Genomic DNA, 22,575 nt, shown 5'->3' with positions numbered 1-22,575 from the left:
TTGAATGTTATCCTCAGGAATCGATCTGTGGACACATTTTAAAAAGTGTTTACTTTCATATGGGAAACACAGGGATTGATCCAAAACAGGTCCAACTGAGATTTGAACTCAGATCGCTGGATTCAGAGCCCAGAGTGCTCCCCATTACACCATGGAACCCACACAGGGATTGAGTTGATCTCCCACCATTCAAAGACACTTGGCTCTTTTCTCAGCACGGCAATGTCGATCCATCACTGACCCCTCGAGGCGACTGGCAAACCTCTCCCACCAGCAAAACTGCAAGCACTGGACAATTCCATCTCCACACTTCCACTTTGGCTCGGCCCTTTCTCATCCATACCTTCAGCTTCCCCACTCTCCCCTCTGCTCAGTATCGATGCTCAGACAATCACACAGCTACCGTCAAGTCTATCACTTCCCTCGTCACTGCTCCTGTTTCACACTGCTCAGCGCAGCTCGTATTACAGTCTTGCCGGATAATCAGTGTATAAACATTGCAAGGCACTGATGGAGAAAGTTTGGAGAGAGAGGAAGATCGAGCACTGGAATTCATTTCTCGAGGGATAGAATTGAAAAGCAGGGAAGTTATGTTAAACTTGGATAGAACCTTGGTTGGACCACACTTGGAGCATTGGGAACAGTTCTGGTCTCCATATTATAAAATGAGTATAGAATCATTGGAGAAGGTGCAATAAAGATTTACTCGGATGATCCAAGAACTGAGAGGTTATACTTATCAGGAAAGATTGAACAGGCTGGGGGTCTTTTCTCTGGAAAAGTGAAGACTGCTGAGGGGTGACCTGTTAGAGGTCTTTAAGATTATGAAAGGGTTTGACAGGGTAAATGTAGACAAGATGTTCTGACTTGTGGGGAGACCAGAACTCGGGGCCATAAATATAAGATAGTCACTGATAAATCCAATCGGGAATTCAGGAGAAACTTCCTTACCCAGAGAGTGGTGAGAATGTGGAACTCAGTATCACAAGGAGTAGTTGAGGTGACTCGTATCGATGCATTTAAAGGGGGAAGCTCAATAAACACATGAGGGGAAAGGAATAGAAGGATATGCTGATAGGGTGAGCTGAATTCGGGTGGGAGGAGGCACCATGGACCTGTTGGGCCGAATGGCCTGTTTCTGTGCTGTACCTTCTATGTAATTCTCTATAAGATATAAACTTCAAATCAAAGAATCATAGAATCATTACAGCACAGAAGGAGGCCATTCAGATTCCCTTTAGTAATCCGCACTGAAGGGGAAGTTCGGGATTGATCCAACTCATGGTCCATCGAGATTTGAATTCAGATCGGTGGATTTAGAGTTTAGAGTGCTCATCATTACACCATGGAACCACAAACTGTAAAGAGTTTCCTTTCTCCAGCTCTCTGATCATTCACAGTCACTGATCTCTCCTCACTCCAGATCAGTGGGTCCTGTCGTCTGACGTGAAGAGATGAATCCTTTCAACTTAAGAATTAACAATTAAAGGGACAGTCCCAGCGTGGATACAAAATTGGCGAAAGGACAGAAAGCAGAGAGTAGTGGTGAACGGTTGTAGACTGTGGTGTTCCCCAAGAGTGGATATTAGGACCACTGCTCTTTTTGATATATATTAATGACCAAGACTTGGGCATAGAGGGTATAATTTCAAAGTTGCCGGTGACACGAAACTCGGGAATGTAGTGAACAATGTGGAGGATAGTAACAGACTTCAGGAGGATATAGACAGACTGGTGGAATGGGCAGACACATGGCAGATAACCGTGTGGTTGATAGTGAGGTAGAAAGCTGTAGACTGCAGGAAGATATCAATGGACTGGTCAGGTGGGCAGAAAAGTGGCAAATGGAATTCAATCCAGAGAAGTGTGAGGTGATGGATTTGGGGAGAGCAAACAAGGCAAGGGAATAGACAATAAATGGGAGGATACTGAGAGGTGTAGAGGAAGTGAGGGACCTTGGAGTGCAAGTCCACAGATCCCTGAAGGTAGCAGGACAGGTCGATAAGGTGGTTGAAAAGGCATGCAGTTGAGGGGTGATTTAATTGAGGTGTATTATGAGGGGCCTCAATAGAGTGGACAGGAAGGACCTATTTCCCTCAACAGAGAGGTCAGTGAGCAGAAGGCATGGATTTTAAAGTGATTGGTACAAGGATTAGAGGGAAATGTTTTCACCCAGAGGGTGGTGGGAGTCTGGAACTCACTGCCTGAAAGGGTGGAAGAGGCAGAAACCCTCAACTCATTTGAAAGGCACTTGGATATGCACCTGAAGTGCCGTAAACTACAAGGTTACGGACCAAGAGCTGGAATTAGATCGAAAAGCTCTTTTCTGTCCAGCACAGACACAACAGGCCAAATGGCACCCGTGGAGGAAGATTCTGCATTTCATAAATTGACCTAAACACATATTTTAAATAGTGATTCCTTTCATACAGGAAACACAGGGATCGATCCAAAACAGGTCCCACTGAGATTTGAACTCAGATCACTGGATTCAGAGTCCAGAGTGCTCCCCATTACACCATGGAACCACACTCAGTGAGGAGTTAACCAGTGCCCATGCACAGACCAACATCGAGTGCACTTGCCCCATGTGTGATGTCAATGGTCACTCCGCTTTCCCTTTCCCCAATCAGCAGCAGAGAAAGTTGTTTTTTGTGCAATGCTGCGTTTCACTGCACAAAAGAATGGTGTTTGCTGAACTTTTCTCTGCAATCTGCATTCAGCAGGAAAACGTGTGGAAATTCAAAGCACTGTTTCTAGAAATGAAGGAATTGTTTACATTTTCTTTTCACTTCAATCTTTCTCCATCAGTGCCTTGCAATGTTTATACACTGATTATCCGGCAAGACTGTAATACGAGCTGCGCTGAGCAGTGTGAAACAGAAGCAGTGACGAGGGAAGTGATAGACTTGACGGTAGCTGTGTGATTGTCTGAGCATCGATACTGAGCAGAGGGGAGAGTGGGGAAGCTGAAGGTATGGATGAGAAAGGGCCGAGCCAAAGTGGAAGTGTGGAGATGGAATTGTCCAGTGCTTGCAGTTTTGCTGGTGGGAGAGGTTTGCCAGTCGCCTCGAGGGGTCAGTGATGTATCGACATTGCCGTGCTGAGAAAAGAGCCAAGTGTCTTTGAATGGTGGGAGCTCAACTCAATCCATGTGTGGGTTCCATGGTGTAATGGTGAGCACTCTGGACTCTGAATCCAGCGATCTGAGTTCAAATCTCAGTGGAACCTGTTTTGGATCAATCCCTGTGTTTCCCATATGAAAGGAGTCACTTTTCAAAATGTGTCCACAGATCGATTCCTGAGTATAACATTCAAAAATCCTCCAGCCACGTGAGCTGCTCCTGCAATCCATGTTACTGGAGCTCTCAGTCCAGATCGTTGATCGATGTCTGATTTCTTCCTTGACTCAGATTGTTAATTCTGAATTTGAAAGGATTCACCTCTTCACGTCAGACATCAAGTCCCACTGAACTGGTGTTCCCCAGGGGTCAGTATTCGGACCACTGCTCTTCTTGATATTTATTAATGACCTGGACTTGGGTACAGAGGGTATAATTTCCAAGTTTGGCGATGATATGAAACTCAGGAATGTGGTGAACAATGTGGAGGATAGTAACAGACTTCAGGAGGATAGAGACAGACTGGTGAAATGGGCAGATACATGGCAGATGAACCATGTGGTTGATAGTGAGGAGGAAAGCTGGAGACTGCAGGAAGATATCAATGGACTGGTCAGGTGGGCAGAAAAGTGGCAAATGGAATTCAATCCAGAGAAGTGTGAGGTAATGGATTTGGGGAGAGCAAACAAGGCAAGGGAATAGACAATAAATGGGAGGATACTGAGAGGTGTAGAGGAAGTGAGGGACCTTGGAGTGCATGTCCACAGATCCCTGAAGGTAGCAGGACAGGTAGATAAGGTGGTTAAAAAGGCATATGGAATACTTTCCTTTATTATCTGAGGTATCGAATACAAGAGCAGGGAGGTAATACCAGAACTGTATAAAACACTGGTTAGGCCACAGCTTGAGTCCTGTGTACAGTTCTGGTCACCACATTACAGGAAAGATGTGATTGCACTCGAGAGGGTACAGAGGAGATTTACGAGGATGTTGCCAGGACTGGAGAATTTTAGCGATGAGGAAAGGTTGGATAGGCTGGGGATGTTTTCCTTGGAACAGAGCAGGCTGAGGGGAGATTTAATTGAGGTGTATTATGAGGGGCCTCGATGGAGTGGACAGGAAGGACCTATTTCCCTTAGCAGAGAGGTCAATAACCAGGGGGCACAGATTTAAAGTAATTGGTAGAAGGATTAGAGGGGAGCTGAGGAGAAATGTTTTCACCCAGAGGGTGGTGGGGGTCTGGAACTCACTGCCTGAAAGGGTGGAAGAGGCAGAAACCCTCAACTCATTTAAAAGGGACTTGGATATGCACCTGAAGTGCCGTAAACTACAAGGCTGCAGATGAAGAGTTCGAAAGTGAGATTGAGCAGGATAGCTCTTTGGAGGCCAGCGCAGACACGATGGGCCGAATGGCCACCTGCTGAACCACAAATCTGTACAATCCAATTCATTGACCTGTGCACATATTTTAAATAATGATTCTGTTGATGTGGGAAACCCAGGGATTGACCCAAAACAGGTCCCACTGAGATTTGAACTCAGATCACTGGATTCAGAGTCCAGAGTGCTCCCCATTACACCATGGAACCACACTCAGTGAGGAGTTCACGAGTGCCCATGCACAGACCAACATCGAGTGCACTTGCCCCATGTGTGATGTCAATGGTCACTCCGCTTTCCCTTTCCCCAATCAGCAGCAGAGAAAGTTGTTTTTTGTGCAATGCTCCGTTTCACTGCACAAAAGAATGGTGTTTGCTGAACTTTTCTCTACAATCTGCATTCAGCAGGCAAACTTGTAGAAATTCAAAGCACTGTTTCTTGAAATGAAGGAATTGTTTACATTTTCTTTACCCACCAAACTTTCTCCATCAGTGCCTTGCAATGTTGAAACACTGATTATCTGGCAAGACTGTAATGAGAACAATCCCAGCTTCTCCAGTCTCTCCACATAACTGAAGTCCCTGATCCCTGGCACCATTCTAGTAAATCTCTTCCACACCCTCTCTAAGGCCTTGACATATTTCCAAACGTTTGGTGCACAAAAAGAGGCCTAACCAGTGTTTTATGAAGATTGAGCATAACTTCCTTGCTTTTGTACTCTGTGCCTCTATTTATAAAGCCCAGGATCCCATATGCTTTTTAACCACTTTCTCAACTTGTCCTTCCACCTTCAAACATTTCACCCCCAGGTCTCTCTGTTCCTGTACCCGCTTTTGAATTGGACCATTTCATTTATATTGCCTCACCTCATTCTTCCAACCAAAATGTGTCACTTCACACTTTTTAAATTCCATCTGCCATGTGTCTGCCCATTTCACCAGTCTGTCCATATCCTCCTGAAGTCTGTTACTATCCTCCACATTGTTTACTACATTCCTGAGTTTGGTGTCATCTGCAAACTTTGAAATTATACCCTTGATACCCAAGTCCAGGTCATTAATATATATCAAAAAGAGCAGTGGTCCTAATACTGACCCCTGGGGAACACCACTGTATACTTCCCTCCAGTCTGAAAAACAACCGTTCACCACTACTCTCTGCTTTCTGTCCCTTAGACAATTTTGTATCCACGCTGGGACTGTCCGTTTTGTTGTTGATTCTTAAGCTGAAAGGATTCACCTCTTCGGGTCAGACGACGTGACCAACTGAACTGGAGACAGGAGAGATCAGTGGCTGCGAAATGTTGGAGAATTGGAGGAACTCGCACTACAGGGGGTTCCATGGTGTAATGGTGAGCACTCTGGACTCTGAATCCAGTGATTTGAGTTCAAATATCAGTCGGACCTCAATTCTTCTTGTCCCATCTGTTTGGGATAATCAAATCAAATAGCAGTTTGAAAACCACTCTCTGACATTGGGTAGTATTCTGTCTTAATCAATAAGGATCAAGCTCCTTGTCTGAATTTCAGATCATAATCTGAGCCTCCCTTTCCCAAATAAGCACAAGAGAAAGTTGTTTTCTGTTCAATGCTGCATTTCACTGCAGAAAATGACAGAATCACAGTAACAATGCAGAAGGAGGCCATTCAGCCCATTGTTCTTCTGCTGCTCTTTCAAAGAACTATCCAATTCGTCTCTTTCCCCAGAGTCCTGTCAATTCTTTCCCTTCAAATATTTCTCCAATTCCCTTTTGAAAGTTACTCTTGAATCTGATTCCACCACCTTTTCAGGCAGTGAATTCCATTGAGAAATAAAATCTCCACGGGAAAAGTGATCCATCCCTGCCGAACTAAAGAAGTTAAGGATAGTATTAGATTAAAGAAGAGGCCTATAATGTTGCCAGGAAGAGTAGTAAGCCTGAGGATTGGGAGAGTTTTAGAAACCAGCAAAGGAACTGAAAGTAATTAATATCAGTAGGAAATAGTCATTGAGAAACTAGTGGGACTAAAAGCTGATAAATCCCCTGGACCTGATGGTCGACATCCCAGGGTTCTAAAAGAGGTGGCTGCAGAGATAGTGGATCCATTGGTTGTGATCTTCCAGAATTCTCTAGATTCTTGAACGGTCCCAGCGGATTGGAAAGTGGCAAATGTAACCCCACTATTCAAGAAAGGAGGGAGAGAGAAAACAGGGAACTACAGGCCAGTTAGCCTGACATCAGTCGTCAGGAAAATGCTGGAATCCATTATTAAGGAAGTGGTAACAGGGCACTTAGAAAATCATAATATGATTAGGCAGAGTCAACATGGTTTTATGAAAGGGAAATCGTGTTTGACAAATTTATTAGAGTTTTTTGAGGATGTAACTAACAGGGTAGATAAAGAGGAACCAGTGGATGGAGTATATTTGGATTTTCAAAAGGCATTTGATAAAGTGACACACAAAAGGTTGTTACACAAGATCAGGACTCGTGGGTTAACAGACAGAAAACAGAGAGTAGGGATAAACGGGTCATTCTCGGGTTGACAGGCTGTAACTAGTGGGGTATCGCAAGGATCAGTGCTTGGGCCTCAGCTATTTACAATCTATATTAATGACTCAGATGAAGGGACCGAGTGTAATGTATCCAAGTTTACTGACGATACAAAGCTAGGTGGGAAAGTAAGCTGTGAGGAGGACACATAGAGTCTGCAAAGGGATATAGACAGGTTAAGTGAGTGGGCAAGAAGGTGGCAGATGGAGTATAATGTGGGGTAATGTGAGATTATTCACTTTGGTAGGAAGAATAGAAAAACAGAATATTTTATAAATGGTGAGAAACTATTAATGTTGGTGTTCAGAGATACTTGGGTGTCCTCGTACAAGAAACACAAAAAGTTAGGATGCAGGTACAGCAAGCGATTAGGAAGGTAAATGGAATGTTGGTCTTTATTTTCTCTGCAATCTGCATTCAGCAGGCAAACTTGTAGAAATTCAAATCCCTGTTTCTTGAAATACAGGAATTGCTTGGATCGTATTCTTGCCCTCGAGCAAAATTTACATTTACTTTTCAGGCCAAACTTTCTCCATCAGTGCCTTGCAATGTTTATACACTGATTATCCGGCAAGACTGTAATACGAGCTGCGCTGAGCAGTGTGAAACAGAAGCAGTGACGAGGGAAGTGAAAGACTTGACGGTAGCTGTGTGATTGTCTGAGCATCGTAAACAATTTTACAACACCAAGTTATAGTCCAGCAATTTTATTTTAAATTCACAAGCTTTCGGAGGCTTCCCCCTTCGTCAGGTGAACGATGTGAAAATGAAATCCTCGAAATGAAATCGCATTTATAATTCACAGAACAATGCTTGGTGAGTACAGACAGTTTTTTCAACTGCCCGTTGCCAAGGCAATCAGTGTGCAGACAGACAGGTGTTACCTGCCAGGTCTCAGAATATACAAATCACCAAAAAAAAACAACAAACAAAAAAATACAGAGATAGACATCATGTCTGAGCATCGATACTGAGCAGAGGGGAGAGTGGGGAAGCTGAAGGTATGGATGAGAAAGGGCCGAGCCAAAGTGGAAGGGTGGAGATGGAATTGTCCAGTGCTTGCAGTTTTGCTGGTGGGAGAGGTTTGCCAGGAGCCTCGAGGGGTCAGTGATGTATCGACATTGCCGTGCTGAGAAAAGAGCCAAGTGTCTTTGAATGGTGGGAGCTCAACTCAATCCCTGTGTGTGTTCCATGGTGTAATGGTGAGCACTCTGGACTCTGAATCCAGCGATCTGAGTTCAAATCTCAGCTGAACCTGTTTTGGATCAATCCCTGTGTTTCCCATATGAAAGGAGTCACTTTTTAAAATGTGTCCACAGATCGATTCCTGAGTGCAACATTCAAAAATCCTCCAGCCACGTGAGCTGCTCCTGCAATCCATGTGACTGGAGCTCTCAGTCCAGATCGTTGATTAATGACAAATCATAATCTCAGCCTGTCTTTCCCTTTCCCAAATCAACAGAACAGAAAGTTTGTTTTTTGTTCAATGCTGCGTTTCACTGCACAAAATGACAGATTCTTTTCTTGTCTGTATCATAGAATCTCAGTATCACAGAATGTAACAGCACAGAAGGTGGCCATTCAGCCCATCGTGCCTGTGCTGCTCCTTGAAAGACCAATCCAATTAGCCCCACTCCCCTGCTCTTTCCCCAGAGCCCTCTAAATTTATTCCCTTGGATTATTTTCGATGGGGTAACAGAGAGGGTCGATGAGGTCAATGCGGTTGATGTTGTGTATATGGACTTGCAAAAGGTGCTCTCCTCAGAGCAGAGAAGGTTAAGAGGAGATTTCAATGATCTGGACTGAGAGCTCCAGTAACATGGATTGCAGTAGCAGCTCACGTGGCTGGAGGATTTTTGAATGTTATACTCAGGAATCGATCTGTGGACACATTTTGAAAAGTGACTCTTTCCTGTGGGAAACACAGGGATTGATCCAAAACAGGTCCCACTGAGATTTGAACTCAGATCACTGGATTCAGAGTCCAAAGTGCTCCCCATTACACCATGGAACCCACACAGGGATTGAGTTGATCTCCCACCATTCAAAGACACTTGGCTCTTTTCTCAGCACGGAAATGTCGATACATCACTGACCCCTCGAGGCGACTGGCAAACCTCTCCCACCAGCAAAACTGCAAGCATTGGACAATTCCATCTCCACTCTTCCACTTTGGCTCGGCCCTTTCTCATCCATACCTTCAGCTTCCCCACTCTCCCCTCTGCTCAGTATCGATGCTCAGACAATCACACAGCTACCGTCAAGTCTATCACTTCCCTCGTCACTGCTTCTGTTTCACACTGCTCAGCGCAGCTCGTATTACAGTCTTGCCGGATAATCAGTGTATAAACATTGCAAGGCACTGATGGAGAAAGTTTGGTGTGAACAACAAACAATGTCTCTGCTGCTGATTGGGGAAAGGGAAAGACAGGCTGAGATTATGATCTGAAATCTGGACCAGGAGCTCGATCATCATTGATTCAGGCAGAAAACTGTCCAGTGTCAGTGACTGGTTACAGGTGTCTTTTCTTGTTTGTCCAAAATTTGCAAACAACAGTGACATCATAAATTGAAGTTTCACTGAGATTTGAACTCAAATCAGCGGATTCAAAGTCCAGGAGTGCTCACCATCACACCATGGAAACTGGCACATTGTGAATGGTCAGAGAGCTGGAGAACACAGGAATGTAATCGTTATATGTGACAGGTTCCATGGTGTGACGGTCTGTAAGGGGTTTTGTTTCCGGGGCTTATTGTAGGTCAGCCAGTTATGTTTTTCCTGAGCTGCCCTGCCCGCTGTGCGGTTTCGAATCGCTTTCCCCTTCCTGATTCTGAGCTCAGGACTTATCGAGCGGTAATAAGGACAGACGAACAGACCAGTGGATTGGGGCAAGGAAAACCAATGTTTATTAACAATATAACTAAAACTACAAGGTAAACAGTATTATACAGAAGATAAAAGGAATCGCTCTGGATGCAATACAGTCTTACACTTAACGGGGTGGAAGAAACGGACGCATCGAGGGAAAATTCTAAAATCACAATTTTAGCAATACCCCTTTAATTCCCACCCTTACACCGAGCTAGGTTGTCTTGTGACGGCCAGGAAAAAATAATGCTCACCGGTGAAACAGATGAAAAGGCCTGGCCCCTGTGCCCTGCTGCTGCCTTCGACACGTGGTTGCGATGTTTACTGGACGGCCTTCCTTCTTGGTTGCTAGCAGGCAAGCAGGACGCTGGGCCGAGGCGAAGAGAGAGAGAGGTTCTGGGATGCCCCCAGTTATACCCTCCCGGTAATGAGTTCATTTTGCGCCTCATTTGTTTGCTCCATTGTCCGATTTTGGTGTGAAAACGTAAGATAAAAGGGCCCCGATCTTGGCCCATTTCCATTCATGGCCGGTACCTGTCCCGATCTGTTCCATAACTGCTTCCCATTGTTCCCAATGTTCCTTCATGGGTCACCTTAGTCCTGGGATTATTCCTGCTTGAATTTTGATGTGTAGGCAGGCAACGTTGATGGCTTGCCTCAGAGCGTGAATGCAACTGCATTGTTCAAAGAGCCCTGTCTGCTCCTGTGGAAATGTGTTTACAGACGTGTTAAACACGGAGCTGCCAAGCTGTCAGAAAATCCAATTTCAAATGCTGCAGGCCCTTGGCCATGTGTCTGACCGCAGCCATTTTGAGAGACCCTGGATTTTTTAAAACACAGTCACACCAGGGTTTCTTTAATAACTCCAATAAATCTTCGGGGAGGGTGCGGGGACATGTGAAATTTTGCGAATCCCTTCAGGTGAGCACTCTTGGACTTCGAATCCTGTGATCTGAATTCTCCTCTCGGTGGAACTGCAATTTATGAAGTTCCTGCTGTCTCAAAATTTGAGGCAAACGATTAAAAGACACCTGGAAACCAATCACTGCTGGACAGTTTTCTGCCTTAATCAATGAGGATCGAGCTCCTGGTCCAGGTTTCAGATCATAAGCAGTCCGTACCCACATGCAGCAAGACCTGGACAACTTCTAGGCTTGGCTCATAAGTGGCAAGTAACATTCACGCCAGACAAGTGCCAGGCAATGACCATCTCCAACAAGAGAGAGTCTAACCACCTCCCCTTGACATTCAATGGCATTACCATCGCCGAATCCCCCACCATCAACATCCTGGGGGTCACCACTGACCAGAAACTTAACTGGACCAGCCAGATAAATACTGTGGCTACAAGAGCAGGTCAGAGGTTGGGTATTTTACGGGAGTGACTCACCTCCTGACTCCCCAAAGCCTTTCTACCTTTCTAAAAGGCACAAGTCAGGAGTGTGATGGAATAAACTCCACTTGCCTGGATGAGTGCAGCTCCAACAACACTCAAGAAGCTCGATACCATCCAGGACAAAGCAGTCCGCTTGATTGGCACCCCATCCACCACCCTAAACATTCACTCCCTTCACCACCGGCGCACTGTGGCTGCAGTGTGTACCATCCATAGGATGTACTGCAGCAACTCGCCAAGGCTTCTTCGACAGATCTCCGAAACCCCAACTCTACCACCTAGAAGGACAAGGGCAGCAGGCACATGGGAACAACACCACCTGCACGTTCCCCTCCAAGTCACACATCATCCCGACTTGGAAATATATCGCCGTTCCTTCATCGTCGCTGGGTCAAAATCCTGGAACTCCCTTCCTAACAGCACTGTGGGAGAACCGTCACCACACGGACTACAGCGGTTCAAGAAGGCGGCTCACCACCACCTTCTCAAGGGCAATTAGGGATGGGCAATAAATGCCGGCCTTGCCAGCGACGCCCACATCCCATGAATATAGTTTCATAGTTTGCAGATGACACGAAAATCAGGAATGTAGTAAACAATGTGGAGGATAGTAACAGACTTCAGGAGGATAGAGACAGACTGGTGAAATGGGCAGACACATGGCAGATGAATCATGTGGTTGATAGTGAGGCGGAAAGCTGTAGACTGCAGGAAGATATCAATGGACTGGTCAAGTGGGCAGAAAAGTGGCAAATGGAATTCAATCCAGAGCAATGTGAGGTGATGGATTTGGAGAGAGCAAACAAGGCAAGGGAATAGACAATAAATGGGAGGATACTGAGAGGTGTGGAGGAAGTGAGGGACCTTGGAGTGCATGTCCACAGATCCCTGAAGGTAGCAGGACAGGTAGATAAGGTGGTTAAGAAGGCACATGGAATACTTTCCTTTATTCGCTAAGGCAAAGAATATAACAGCAGGGAGGTTATGCTAGAACTGTATAAAACTTTGGTTAGACCACAGCTTGAGGACTGTGTACAGTTCTGGTCACCACATTACAGGAAAGATGTGATTGCACTCGAGAGGGTACAGAGGAGATTTACGAGGATGTTGCCAGGACTGGAGAATTTTAGCTGTGAGGAAAGATTGGATTGGCTGGGGTTGTTTTCTTTGGAAGAGAGGAGGCTGAGGGGTGATTTAATTGAGGTGTCTTTTGAGGGGCCTCGATAGAGTGGACAGGAAGGACCTATTTCCCTTAGCAGAGAGGGCAATAACCAGGGGGCACAGATTTAAAGTAATTGGTAGAAGGATTAGAGGGGAGCTGAGGAGAAATGTTTTCACCCAGAGGGTGGTGGGAGTCTGGAACTCACTGCCTGAAAGGGTGGAAGAGGCAGAAACCCTCAACTCATTTAAAAGGTACTTGGATATGCACCTGAAGTGCCGTAAACTACAAGGTTACGTACAAAGAGCTGGAAAGTGGGATCAGATGCATGGACCTTTTTTGGCTGGCATTGACACAATGGGCTGAATGGCCTCCTTCTGTGCAGTAAATTTCTCAAACTCTATTGATCTGTGTAAATATTTTAAATCACGACCCCTTTTATACAGGAAACACAGGGATTGATACAAAACCAGTTCGACTGAGATTTGAACTCAGATCATTGGATTCAGAGCTCAGAGTGCTCCCCATTACACCACGTTTAAAAACTCTGCTTTCTCGAGCTTTCTGACCATTCACAGTCACTGATCTCTCCTGACTCCAGTTCAGTGGGTCCTGTCGTCTGACGTGAAGAGGTGAATCCTTTCAACTTACAAATTAACAATAAAAGGGACAGTCCCAGCGTGGATACAAAATTGTCTCAGGGACAGAAAGCAGAGAGTAGTGGTGAACGGTTGTTTTTCAGACTGGAGGGAAGTATACAGTGGGGTTCCCCAGGGGTCAGTATTAGGACCACTGCTCTTTTTAATATATGTTAATGACCTGGACTTGGGTATAGAGGGTGCAATTTCAAAGTTTGCAGATGACATGAAACTCGGGAATGTAGTAAACAATGTGGAGGATAGTAACAGACTTCAGGAGGATATCGACAGACTGGTGAAATGGGCAGAAACATGGCAGATGAAATTTTAAAAGTGTGAAGTGACACATTTTGGTTGGAAGAATGAGGTGAGGCAATATAAATGAAATGGTACAATTCTAAAGGGGATACAGGAACAGAGAGACCTGGGGGTGTATGCAGACAAATCTTTGAAGGTGGCAGAACAAGTTGAGAAAGTGCTTCAAAAGCATATGGGATCCTGGGCTTTATAAATAAAATTCTCTCTCTCTCTCTCTCTGCCATTTTGAGTTTCTTTCTGCCTGCCTGTTAATAGACACAATGTATATCGAGTGTACTGGGACGTGCTGTTCTCCGTGACTGGCCTGTTTGAATAACAACGACACCTTTTGATTGGTGTGATGCTGTCCCAACATAGTATAAGATATGCGATTTGAGAACCTTTTCATTCATTCATCTGACGAAGGAGATAATCTCCGAAAGCTTGTGATTTTAAAATAAATTTGTTGGACTATAACCTGGTGTTGTAAGATTTCTTCCATTTATAAATAGAGGCACAGGGTACAAAAGCAAGGAAGTTATGCTCAATCTTCATAAAACACTGGTTCGGCCTCTTTCTGTGCACCAAACTTTTGGAAATATGTCAAGGCCTTAGAGAGGGTGTGGAAGAGATTTACTAGAATGGTGCCAGGGATCAGGGACTTAAGTTATGTGGAGAGACTGGAGAAGCTGGGGTTGTTCTCATTACAGTCTTGCCAGATAATCAGTGTATAAACATTGCAAGGCACTGATGGAGAAAGTTTGGAGTGAAAAGAAAATGTAAACAATTCCCTCATTTCAAGAAACAGTTCTTTGAATTTCTACAAGTTTTCCTGCTGAATGCAGATTGTAGAGAAAAGTTCAGCAAACACCATTCTTTTGTGCAGTGAAACGCAGCATTGCACAAAAAACAACTTTCTCTGCTGCTGATTGGGGAAAGGGAAAGCGGAGTGACCATTGACATCACACATGGGGCAAGTGCACTCGATGTTGGTCTGTGCATGGGCACTCGTGAACTCCTCACTGAGTGTGGTTCCATGGTGTAATGGAGAGCACTCTGGACTCTGAATCCAGTGACCTGAGTTCAAATCTTAGTGGGACCTGTTTTGGATCAATCCCTGGGTTTCCCACATGAAAGGAATCTCAATTTAAAATATGTACACAGATCAATTAATAGAATCATAAAATTTACAGCATACAGTGAGGCCATTCAGCCCATTGTGTCTGAGCTGGCCAAAAAAGCACTATTCTATCTAATCCCAGGATCAAAGAATGTTGCAGCACAAAAGGAGGCCATTCGGCCCATCAGCCTGTGCTGGCTCTTTGAAATACCGATCCAATTCGTCCCGCTCCCCTGCTCTTTCCCCAGAGCCCTACAAATTCAGGCAGTGAATTCCAGATCGTAACAACTGTCAACCACAGCTGTGTAAAAAAATGTTTCCTCATGTCGTCTCTGATTCTTTTGCCGATCACCTTAAATCTGTGTCCCCTGGTTACTGACCCTTCTGTCACTGGAAACAGTTTCTCTTTATTTAATCTATCAAAATCCTTCATGATTTTGAAAACCTCTATCAAAAATTATCTTAACCTTTTCGGTTCTAAGCAAACAGTCAGCTTGGATTTGTAAAGGGGAACGTCATGTCTGACGAACTTGATTGAATTTTTGAAATGACATAACAAGGAGGGTCGATGAGGGTAGTGCGTTTGATGTAATGTACATGGATTTCAGCAAGGCTTTCGACAAGATCCCACATGGCAGACTGGACATAAAAATACAAGCCCATGGGATCCAAGGGAGAGTGGGTAGTTGGATCTATAATTGGCTCAGTGGCAGGAAGCAAAGGGTAATGGTCGACGGGTGTTTTTGTGACTGGAAGGCTGTTTCCAGTGGGGTTCCACAGGGCTCAGTACTGGGTCCCTTGATTTTTGTAATATATATTGATGATTTGGACTTAAATGTCAGGGGCATGATTAAGAAGTTTGCAGATGATACAAAAATTGGCCGCGTGTTTGATGATGAGGAAAGCTGTCGACTGCAGGAAGATATCAATGGACTGGTCAGGTGGGCACCTAACCTCAAACAGACCATCGTTCGCAGCAAATTACCCAGCATTCAGGAGAACAGCGTCCACGACACCACACAACCCTGCCACGGTAACCTCTGCAAGACATGCCAGATCATCGACACAGATACCACCATCACACGAGAGGACACCACCCACCAGGTGCATGGTTCATACTCCTGTGACTCAGCCAACGTTGTCTACCTCATACGTTGCAGGAAAGGATGCCACAGAGCATGGTACATTGGCGAGACCATGCAGACACTGCGACAACGGATGAACGGACACCGCGCAACAATCGCCAGACAGGAGGGTTCCCTCCCAGTCAGGGAACACTTCAGCAGTCAAGGACATTCAGCCTCCGATCTTTGGGTAAGCGTTCTCCAAGATGGCCTTCGAGACACACGACAACACAAAATCGTCGAGCAGAAATTGATAGCCAAGTTCCACACCCATGAGGACAGCCTCAACCGGGATCTTGGGTTCATGTCACGCTACATGTAACCCCACCAGGGGAAAAAAGTTATCTGTTTTTAATACAACTGGTCATTCTCTCTCTTTCTCTGCCTTTCGGGTGTATCTCTCTCTCTCTCTCTCTGTCTTTGTGTTCTGACCGATTGTGTATTCAGTAGTCCTGTATGTAATGTTCCCCTGTCTGAACACCATCCACTCCTTTGATTGCTGTGATTACCTCTCTGCCGAGGTGTGATAACAGGCAGTTGGAAAGATTATCTGGAGTCACCAGGCATTGTTCTCTGACTATATACGTGAGCTGCTACTGCAATCCATGTTACTGGAGCTCTCAGTCCAGATCATTGAAATCTACTCTTAACCTTCTCTGCTCAAAGGAGAACAATCCCAGCTTCTCCAGTCTATTCACAAAACTGAAGTCCCTCATCCCTGGAACCATTCCAGTAAATCTCTTCTACACCCTCTCTAAGGCCTTCACATCCTTCCTAAAGTGCGGTGCTCAGAATTGAACCCAATACTCCAGCTGTAGCCTATCCAATGTTCTCTATAATTTGAGCACAATTTCCTTGCTTTTGTTCTCTATGCCTCTATTCATAAAGCCCAGGATGACATTTGCCTTTTTAACAGCCTTCTCAACTTTGCTGCAAACATCAAAGATTTGTGTACATTCACCCCCAGGTCTCTCTGTTCCTGCATCCACTTTAAAATTGTACCATTTAATTTATATTGCCTCTCCTCATTCTTTCTACCAAAATGTGTCACTTCACACTTCTCTGTGTTAAATTCCATCTGCCATGTGTCTGCCCATTTCACCAGTCTGTCTATATCCTCCTGAAGTCTGTTACTATCCTCCACATTGTTCACTACATTCCCGAGTTTCATGTCATTGGCAAATTTGGAAATTATACCCTCTGTACCCAAGTCCAGGTCATTAATATATATCAAGAAGAGCAGTGGTCCGAATACTGACCCCTGGGGAACACCAGTTCAGTGGGACTTGATGTCTGACGTGAAGAGGTGAATCCTTTCAAATTCAGAATTAACAATCTGAGGCAAGGAAGAAATCAGACATCGATCAACGATCTGGACTGAGAGCTCCAGTAACATGGATTGCAGGAGCAGCTCACGTGGCTGGAGGATTTTTGAATGTTATACTCAGGAATCGATCTGTGGACACATTTTAAAAAGTGACTCTTTTCACAAGGGAAACACAGGGATTGATCCAAAACAGGTTCCACTGAGATTTGAACTCAGATCGCTGGATTCAGAGTCCAGAGTGCTCACCATTACACCATGGAACCCACACAGGGATTGAGTTGAGCTCCCACCATTCAAAGACACTTGGCTCTTTTCTCAGCACGGCAATGTCGATACATCACTGACCCCTCGAGGCTTCTGGCAAACCTCTCCCACCAGCAAAACTGCAAGCACTGGACAATTCCATCTCCACCCTTCCACTTTGGCTCGGCCCTTTCTCATCCATACCTTCAGCTTCCCCACTCTCCCCTCTGCTCAGTATCGATGCTCAGACAATCACACAGCTACCGTCAAGTCTATCACTTCCCTCGTCACTGCTTCTGTTTCACACTGCTCAGCGCAGCTCGTATTACAGTCTTGCCGGATAATCAGTGTATAAACATTGCAAGGCACTGATGGAGAAAGTTTGGAGTGAAAAGAAAATGTAAACAATTCCTTCATTTCTAGAAACAGTGCTTTGAATTTCTACAAGTTTTCCTGCTGAATGCAGATTGCAGAGAAAAGTTCAGCAAACACCATTCTTTTGTGCAGTGAAACGCAGCATTGCACAAAAAACAACTTTCTCTGCTGCTGATTGGGGAAAGGGAAAGCGGAGTGACCATTGACATCACACATGGGGCAAGTGCACTCGATGTTGGTCTGTGCATGGGCACTCGTTAACTCCTCACTGAGTGTGGTTCCATGGTGTAATGGGGAGCACTCTGGACTCTGAATCCAGTGATCTGAGTTCAAATCTCAGTGGGACCTGTTTTGGATCAATCCCTGTGTTTCCCACAGGAAAAAAAAAATGATTTAAAATATTTGCACAGATCAATCGAGTCTTAGAAATTTACTGCACTGAAGGAGGCCATTCAGCCTGTTGTGTCCTTCCCGGCCAAAAAAGAGCTATCCTGTCTCATCCCACTTTCCAGTTCTTGGTCCGTAGCCTTGTCGTTTCCAGCACTTGAAGTTCATATCGAAGTACCTTTTAAATGAGTTGAGGGTTTCTGCCTCTTCCACCCTTTCAGGCAGTGAGAAGGGAAAGAATTTACAGGGCTCTGGGCAAAGAGCAGGGGTGTGGGGCCAATTGGATCGGTCTCTCAAAGAGCAGCATTGACACGATGGGCCGAATGTCCTCCTTCTGTGCTGGAACATTCTGTGATACTGTGATTCTATGACACGGACAAGAAAAAAATCTGTCATTTTCTGCAGTGAAACACAGCATTGAACAAAAAACAACTTTCTCTGCTGCTGATTGGGGAAAGGGAAAGACAGGCTGAGATTATGATCTGAAATCGAGACCAGGAGCTCGATCCTCATTGATTCAGGCAGAAAACTGCCCAGCAGTGATTGGTTTCCAGGTGCCTTTTAATTGCTTCTCCCAAACAGCTGGAACAAAATGAACTGAAGTTTCACTGAGATTTCAACTCAGGTTTTTAGATTCAGGGTCCAGAGTGCTCACCATTACACAATGGGACCAATAACTGTTACAGTGCTGCTTTCTCCATCTCTCTGACCATTCACAGTCACTGATCTCTCCTCACTCCAGTTCAGTGGGTTCTGTCGTCTGATGCAAAGAGGTGAAGCTTTTCAACTGATGAATTAACATTTAAAGGGACAGTTCCAGTGCAGATACAAAATTTGTTAAGGGACAGAAAGCAGAGAGTAGTGGTGAACGGTTGTTTTTCAGACTGGAGGGAAGTATACAGTGGTGTTCCCCAGGGGTCAGGATTAGGACCACTGCTCTTTTTGATATATATTAATGGTCTGGACTTGGGTATCGAGGGTATAATTTCAAAGTTTGCAGATGACACCAAACTCGGGAATGTGGTGAACAATGTGGAGGATAGTAACAGACTTCAGGAGGATAGAGACAGACTGGGGAAATGGGCAGACACATGGCAGATGGAATTTAATGCAGAGAATTGTGAAGTGACACATTTTGGTAGGAAGAATGAGGAGAGGCAATATAAACTAAATGGGACAATTTTAAAGGGGTTACAGGAACAGAGAGACCTGGGGGTGAATGTACACAAATCTTTGAAGATGGCAGGACAGGTTGAGAAGGCTGTTAAAAAATCATATGGGATCCTGGGCTTTATTAATAGAGGCACAGAGTACAAAAACAAGAACATTGTGCTAAACCTTTATAAAACACTGGTTTGGCCTCAGCTGAAGTATTGGGTTCAATTCTGGGCACCGCACTTTAGGAAGGATGTGAAGGCCTTAGAGAGGGTGTGGAAGAGATTTACTAGAATGGTCCCAGGGATGAGGGACTTCAGTTATGTGGATAGACTGGAGAATCTGGGGTTGTTCTCATTGGAGCAGAAAAGGTTAAGAGGAGATTTGATCGAGGTGTCCAAAATCATGAAGGGTTTTGATAGAGTAAATAAAGAGAAACTGTTTCCAGTGACAGAAGGGTCAGTAACCAGAGGACACAGATTTAAGGTGATCGGCAAAAGAACCAGAGGCGAGATGGGGAAACATTTTTTTACACAGCGAGTTGTTCTGATCTGGAATTCACTGCCTGAAAAGGTGGTGGAAGCAGATTCAATAGTAACTTTCAAAAGGGAATTGGATAAATATTTGAAGGGATGAATTTACAGGGCCCTGGGGAAAGAGCAGGGGAGTGGGGCTAATTGGATCGGTCTCTCAAAGAGCAGCACAGGCACGATGGGCTGAACGGCCTCCTTCTGTGCTGGAACATTCTGTGATACTGTGATTCTATGACACGGACAAGAAAAAAATCTGTCATTTTCTGCAGTGAAACACAGCATTGAACAAAAAACAACTTTCTCTTCTGCTGATTTGGGAAAGACAGAAGGTTGATTTTCATTGATTCAGGCAGAAAACTGCCCAGGAGCAACATCCATGTGTTTTTTATGTGGTTGTCACAAACAGCTGGTACAAGAAGAACTCAGATTCTAGTGAGATTTGAACTCAGATCACTGGATTCAGAGTCCAGAGTGCTCCCCATTACACCATGGAACCCACACAGGGATTGAGTTGAGCTCCCACCATTCAAAGACACTTGGCTCTTTTCTCAGCACGGCAATGTCGATACATCACTGACCCCTCGAGGCGACTGGCAAACCTCTCCCACCAGCAAAACTGCAAGCACTGGACAATTCCATCTCCACCCTTCCACTTTGGCTCGGCCCTTTCTCATCCGTACCTTCAGCTTCCCCACTCTCCCCTCTGCTCAGTATCGATGCTCAGACAATCACACAGCTACCGTCAAGTCTATCACTTCCCTCGTCACTGCTTCTGTTTCACACTGCTCAGCGCAGCTCGTATTACAGTCTTGCCGGATAATCAGTGTATAAACATTGCAAGGCACTGATGGAGAAAGTTTGGAGAGAGAGGAAGATCGAGCGCTGGGATTCATTTCTAGAGGGACAGAATTGAAAAGCAGGGAAGTTATGTTAAACTTGGATAGAACCTTGGTTAGACCACACTTGGAGCATTGGGAACAGTTCTGGTCTCCATATTATAAAAAGTGTATCGAATCATTGGAGAGGGTGAAAAAAAGATTTACTCGAATGATACAAGAACTGAGAGGTTATACCTATCAGGAAAGATTGAACAGGCTGGGACTCTTTTCTCTGGAAAAGTGAAGACTGAGGGGTGACCTGATAGAAGTCTTTAAGATTATGAAAGGGTTTGACAGGGTAAATGTAGACAAGATGTTCTGACTTGTGGGGAGACCAGAACTCGGGGCCATAAATATAAGATAGTCACTGATAAATCCAATTGGGAATTCAGGAGAAACTTCTTTACCCAGTGAGTGGTTAGAATGTGGAACTCGTTACCACAAGGAGCAGTTGAGGCGACTCGTATCGATGCATTTAAAGGGGGAAGGTCAATAAACACATGAGGGGAAAGGAATAGAAGGATATGCTGATAGGGTGACCTGAATTCGGGTGGGAGGAGGCACCATGGACCTGTTGGGCCGAATGGCCAGTTTCTGTGCTGTACCTTCCATGTAATTCTCTATAAGATATAAACTTCAAATCAAAGAATCATAGAATCGTTACAGCACAGAATGAGGCCATTCAGATTCCCTTTATTAATCCACACTGAAGGGGAAGTTTGGGATTGATCCAACTCAGGGTCCATCGAGATTTGAATTCAGATCGGTGGATTCAGAGTTTAGTGAGCTCACCATTACACCATGGAACCACAAACTGTAAAGAGTTTCCTTTCTCCATCTCTCTGATCATTCACAGTCACTGATCTCTCCTCACTCCAGATCAGTGGGTCCTGTCGTCTGATGTGAAGAGGTGAATCCTTTCAACTTAAGAATTAACAATTAAAGGGACAGTCCCAGCGTGGACACAAAATTGGCTAAAGGACAGAAAGCAGAGAGTAGTGGTGAACGGTTGTAGACTGTGGTGTTCCCCAAGAGTGGATATCAGGACCACTGCTCTTTTTGATATATATTAATGACCAAGACTTGGGTATAGAGGGTATAATTTCATAGTTTGCAGGTGACCCGAAACTCGGGAATGCAGTGAACAATGTGGAGGATAGTAACAGACTTCAGGAGGATAGAGACAGACTGGGGAAATGGGCAGACACATGGCAGATAACCGTGTGGTTGATAGTGAGGTAGAAAGCTGTCGACTGCAGGAAGATATCAATGGACTGGTCAGGTGGGCAGAAAAGTGGGAAATGGAATTCAATCCAGAGAAGTGTGAGGTAATGGATTTGGGGAGAGCAAACAAGGCAAGGGAATAGACAATAAATGGGAGGATACTGAGAGGTGTAGAGGAAGTGAGGGACCTTGGAGTGCAAGTCCACAGATCCCTGAAGGTAGCAGGACAGGTAGATAAGGTGGTTGAAAAGGCATACAGTTGAGGGGAGATTTAATTGAGGTGTATTATGAGGGGCCTCGATCGAGTGGACAGGAAGGACCTATTTCCCTCAGCAGAGACATCAGTGAGCAGAAGGCATCGATTTTAAAGTGATTGGTAGAAGGATTAGAGGGAAATGTTTTCACCCAGAGGGTGGTGGGAGTCTGGAACTCACTGCCTGAAAGGGTGGAAGAGGCAGAAACCCTCAACTCATTTAAAAGGCACTTGGATATGCACCTGAAGTGCCGTAAACTCCAGGGCAACGGACCAAGAGCTGGAATTAGATCGAAAAGCTCTTTTCTGTCCAGCACAGACACAACAGGCCAAATGGCACCCGTGCAGGAAGATTCTGCATTTCATAAATTGACCTAAACACATATTTTAAATAGTGATTCCTTTCATACAGGAAACCCAGGGATTGATCCAAAACAGGTCCCACTGAGATTTGAACTCAGATTACTGGATTCAGAGTCCAGAGTGCTCCCCATTACACCATGGAACCACACTCAGTGAGGAGTTCACGAGTGCCCATGCACAGACCAACATCGAGTGCACT

The 22,575-nt window shown here is 45.0% G+C and overlaps 8 non-coding genes across 8 annotated transcripts; 3 read left to right on the top strand and 5 right to left on the bottom strand.

Annotated features, from left to right (window-relative positions):
- Positions 1–2,456: 2,456 nt before the first annotated feature.
- On the bottom strand, positions 2,457–2,528 carry trnaq-cug (transfer RNA glutamine (anticodon CUG)). The gene has a single exon. It is a non-coding gene; the product is annotated as a tRNA-Gln (tRNA).
- A 631-nt stretch (positions 2,529–3,159) lies between these two features.
- On the top strand, positions 3,160–3,231 carry trnaq-cug (transfer RNA glutamine (anticodon CUG)). The gene has a single exon. It is a non-coding gene; the product is annotated as a tRNA-Gln (tRNA).
- A 1,408-nt stretch (positions 3,232–4,639) lies between these two features.
- Positions 4,640–4,711, bottom strand: trnaq-cug (transfer RNA glutamine (anticodon CUG)). Its single transcript has one exon. It is a non-coding gene; the product is annotated as a tRNA-Gln (tRNA).
- A 4,266-nt stretch (positions 4,712–8,977) lies between these two features.
- On the bottom strand, positions 8,978–9,049 carry trnaq-cug (transfer RNA glutamine (anticodon CUG)). The gene has a single exon. It is a non-coding gene; the product is annotated as a tRNA-Gln (tRNA).
- Positions 9,050–14,424: 5,375 nt separating this feature from the next.
- trnaq-cug (transfer RNA glutamine (anticodon CUG)) lies at positions 14,425–14,496 on the top strand. The gene has a single exon. It is a non-coding gene; the product is annotated as a tRNA-Gln (tRNA).
- A 2,660-nt stretch (positions 14,497–17,156) lies between these two features.
- Positions 17,157–17,228, bottom strand: trnaq-cug (transfer RNA glutamine (anticodon CUG)). Its single transcript has one exon. It is a non-coding gene; the product is annotated as a tRNA-Gln (tRNA).
- Positions 17,229–17,859: 631 nt separating this feature from the next.
- trnaq-cug (transfer RNA glutamine (anticodon CUG)) lies at positions 17,860–17,931 on the top strand. The gene has a single exon. It is a non-coding gene; the product is annotated as a tRNA-Gln (tRNA).
- A 4,518-nt stretch (positions 17,932–22,449) lies between these two features.
- On the bottom strand, positions 22,450–22,521 carry trnaq-cug (transfer RNA glutamine (anticodon CUG)). The gene has a single exon. It is a non-coding gene; the product is annotated as a tRNA-Gln (tRNA).
- Between the last annotated feature and the right edge of the window lie 54 nt (positions 22,522–22,575).

This window comes from Heptranchias perlo, unplaced genomic scaffold (genome assembly GCF_035084215.1).
Source record: "Heptranchias perlo isolate sHepPer1 unplaced genomic scaffold, sHepPer1.hap1 HAP1_SCAFFOLD_526, whole genome shotgun sequence".
NCBI lineage: Eukaryota > Metazoa > Chordata > Chondrichthyes > Hexanchiformes > Hexanchidae > Heptranchias > Heptranchias perlo.
This window is presented reverse-complemented; position numbering and strand designations above follow the sequence as displayed.